Source organism: Crocodylus siamensis, chromosome 4 (assembly GCF_052110815.1).
Source record: "Crocodylus siamensis isolate JL-2025a chromosome 4, ASM5211081v1, whole genome shotgun sequence".
Classification (NCBI taxonomy): domain Eukaryota; kingdom Metazoa; phylum Chordata; order Crocodylia; family Crocodylidae; genus Crocodylus; species Crocodylus siamensis.
The window spans coordinates 152,385,603-152,389,606 of record NC_143398.1 but is presented as its reverse complement, the minus strand read 5'-3'; positions in this window follow the sequence as shown (position 1 = coordinate 152,389,606).

Here is a 4,004-nt window from a genome sequence, read left to right as displayed (position 1 = left end):
CCTGCTCCCTGCCTTATATACCAGCCCAGTGCTCACACCAGAGGGGCAGGCCAACTGCAAGAGCAACTGCTACTTACTATAAAAGGAAGAAACTCTAAAGAGAAGGGGCCCCACACGACAATGGCCCATTGTCATCAGCTCCAAGCTCAGAGAACCAAGCTCCCAGCACACCCCAATAGAGAGGGGGCTCCAGGCACTTGGGTTGGGGTGGGCTGGAGCAGCTTGCAAAAAGACCCTTGAAAAACAAAATACAAATGGCCCAGAGTGACTGGCAGAAAAATAGCAACCCAGTGGCTGACAAACCTGCCACAATACCCAGGGGAAAAGTGTGTCTTTTTATAGGCAAGGCTGCAAGTGCAAATACTGCAGATTCCTTTTCAGACTGGGATTTACTATCTGCCACTTCACAGCCGCTCGGTGAAATATTTGATCCTGGTCCCTTTGCCTCCTTCTTTTGCAGATGAAGCTTTTAAATATCCCCTGTGGCCCAGAAAGTTATGTATCTTTTTCTGGGCCTCCTCTCATGGCTGCCTGGGGCAGGGAGATTCCAGCTGGCTGGGGTAGCTGCTGATGGGGCTGGGCTTGCTCAGAAAGACATTCCTGTCACTTTGTAGGGCACTCAATATTACATTTTCCACAGCGAAACAGAAGCAATTTCACACTGAAAGCTGGCTCCTACCTTTTTTTCTCTGATTGCACCTGCAGAGACTCAGAGAGTTTGGGATGCACTGAGCTAAATGTTCTAAAGGCTGAGAGTAAGAAACACAAAAAACTAGAACTATTGGTTCCAAAATGATACCTTTTATTAGACCAACTGGAAAACAGCAAGAAAATTGTCCTTTTCTGCAAGCTTTCAGGATCAAAGTCTCTTTGTCAGGCTCTGGGAAAAGTGTAGATGGTACAAGATGGTAAAAAGTCCCCATAAGTAGGAAATAAACTTCATTTTTGCACTTTTCCCAGAGCCTGACAAAGGGAAGATCACCCAGAAAGCTAGCAAGACTGTGTGAGGGGAAAGGGATGTTTTGAATTTGAAGGGATGGTAAATCACAGCTCTCTGACATGTATGTCTCACCAGCTCAGACTCCTTTCCAGCTCTTTCTCTCCATGTGCTGTAGTGTAATGGACATCAACTCTATTGCAGCCCATCTAAATCCTCTGGAAACTCATGCTACATTCAGCCCTGGATTTCAAGTGAAGCAGTACGTTGGCTCAAAGCCCTTTCAGCCCTACCTCAGCTCTAGCCACAATCAGCTCTAATAGTGCTGCCCAACTTTCTGGCGTGACGATTTTTTCCAGACAGGGTTGTAGCCTGCCCAGCCTGGGGACTGATGTGGGCAGGGATTTGTTTTAATGGCTCCTGCTGGCTGACCCCTACCTCATGTGGTTAAGAATCACCCGGCAGGGCTGTCGCCAGGTCTGTTGGGCAGTTATGCAAATCCCCTGATATCTCTGGCTTGTCATTATCTTTGAAAGCATTTCCAGAGAGAGAGAACATCTGGTATTGCAGAGAGAGGCCTCCCTTGCTGCAGAGGTGTCCCTGAGCCCAGACCACTGCTCCAGACTGAGCTCAGGGGCTTGCGCCTACCTGTACTGAGACCAGGTCAATGAGCTTTGTGCCCAAGTGCTCTGTGGGAGTCAAGGTTGGACTCTACCCCCTTTTTCAAGCCAGAGACTGTGAGGGGAATCTATGGGTTACAGCAGCCTCCACAGTGCAGGGCTTTCAGCAGGTTGCACAATCCTTTTCCTCCCCTCTTTCTGAGGAATAATTCCTGTGAGCTCAGCAGACTGCTGGGAAACTCCTCTGAATTAACATTGGTCAGCTCAGTGGCCCTTAGTGGTGTGTAGGGATAATTAATGGTTACCTTGCTACCCATGTATTGTCTCTGCACAGACTAGACCAAGGAAGAGGTTGTGCTATCAGATTTCTCACTGGGGTAACCCCACTCTGATCCCAGGCCACAGCTGTGCAGCAGCACAGCCAAGGAACTCCCTCTGCTTTCTGATGCGTTCACGTCCCCCCTCCAACTACCTTGAGGCCACTGGAAGGGAATTTCTGGTCCCATTCCCTACTTCACAGGGGAGGAAGGGAGGCCTGGTGGACAAGGTGACCACCTGGAAACTAAGAGATCCAGGGACCATTCCCTGCCCTGTGTGATCTTGAGCCTGTCCCTTAATCTGTCTGTCCATGCAACAAAGGAATGAAGTGTCAGGTATCCAGGTTGGAACTGTATTCGTGTAGAGGAAAAGGCAATCAGGGCTCATAGTAAAGATGATATCTTTTATTACACCTATCTTTTATTACATCTTTTATTATTTTTTGCAAAAATCTTGTTGGTCTAATAAAAGATATCATCTCTACTACAAGTCCTGATTACAAAGGAATAGACACACTCATTGTGGGTTCTGTTGGATCACTTGTGATCTGCAGTTCCCCTAATGCCAACATGACACTGGTATAATGGACACAAAATGAATGAATGGATCCACTCCACCCAGCCTGGGGACAAGGCCCCAGAAGTCCCCTCCAGGAGTCCAGTTACACTTTGAGTTTGTTCTGATGGCTGGAATTAATGCTTGCAACTAGATACCGTGCTGGGAAGGAGGGGGGCACTGCTGGGCAGGACTTCTGTGGGAGGGTTCAGACCTAACCCTCCCTCCCACCTGGAAAAGATTTTCCTTGCCCTGTCCCTGAAGCTGGATCAGATACTTAGACCAGTGGTTCTCAATCTCATTAGATTCAAGACACCCCTTGGAAAATGCCAGCTTTTATTTTTCACTCGTTTTTTGACTGGAAAAATAACAGCAATTTTTCTGTTGCAAAGAACTCAGAAAAACCACGAGTCAGAATATTTTTTGACACTACGGATTCCTGTTTGAAATCTCTGTGTTTATCTTGTAAATTGTGGGTAGGTGTTTGCATACGTCACAGTGCTAATATTGTGCAGCACCCCATGGCACCCTTAAAAGGATTTCTCAGCACCCCAGTTGCCACAGGTTGGTTCTCTGGCTGTGAATCACTGCCTTAAATTCTGCTGTGTCTACCCTGTAAGTCTGAGACTGGATGAGCTCTTTGGAAAATCTCAATATTGTCAGCCCCGGTATTTGAAAATCATGAGTCCAAACATACAAAAGTCATGAGACTGGCTTAAAAATAAAGAGATTTTTGTTAAAAAAATTGGTTATTTTTCTTTACCTCACTGTGTCTGAGCCATCCAGGTGCACTCTAGTCATTGTTAAAGCTTTTTTTTCCCTGCAAGCATGAGGGCTAGAAATGTATTTATTTTTAAATCAAAAGGTAAGAGTCTTATGAAATGATGTGACTCCAGGAGCTGGGGAGAGAGGATGGCTTTGGTGGGGTGGATTGTGTTATAATTTGTTTTTTTCCCTCACTGGGCTGGGGGAGGAGGTTGTTTGTATTTTATTTGGTTCTGTATTTTATTCTACTTCTATAATCATTTTATTTTTTCTTTTATAAGCTGCCTTGAGTCTTTTTGGGAAGGGTAGCACCTAATCAAATAAATAAGGCATTGTTTTCTGTCCTGTCTCCCCTCAGGTGCTGTTTGAGGACCAATATGCCTCTCAGCACAGCATGAAATAATGAAATCGCAACTAAGTTTGTAAAACACTTCCCCTCCCACCAAGTTCAGATGCCCCAGCAGCTGGCTGAGGTAGTGTCCAGCTTCCCCATCCTGCCTTGGAGTCTGTGCATGACCTTGTTGGAGATACCATGCTACAGAAATTTGATGATTGTCCTCAGAGGAGCAGAAGTGTCAGAAATATCCCAGTGGCTGGGGCTCGAGTTGTCCAGCCAAGGAGGGATAAACTTAGCTTGGTTTGGAAAGGGCTAAATTGAGACCCGCCCATCTTCCCCCCTGGACAGACTTACTTTATCCAGAGCCCTCCTCTCCCTGGAGTTAAACAGACCTTTCATAAGGGCCTGGGGGATGATGTACAAAGGAAACCCTTGGTTCAGGCCTGAGAGAAAGATTGAGCTTTGTGGACCA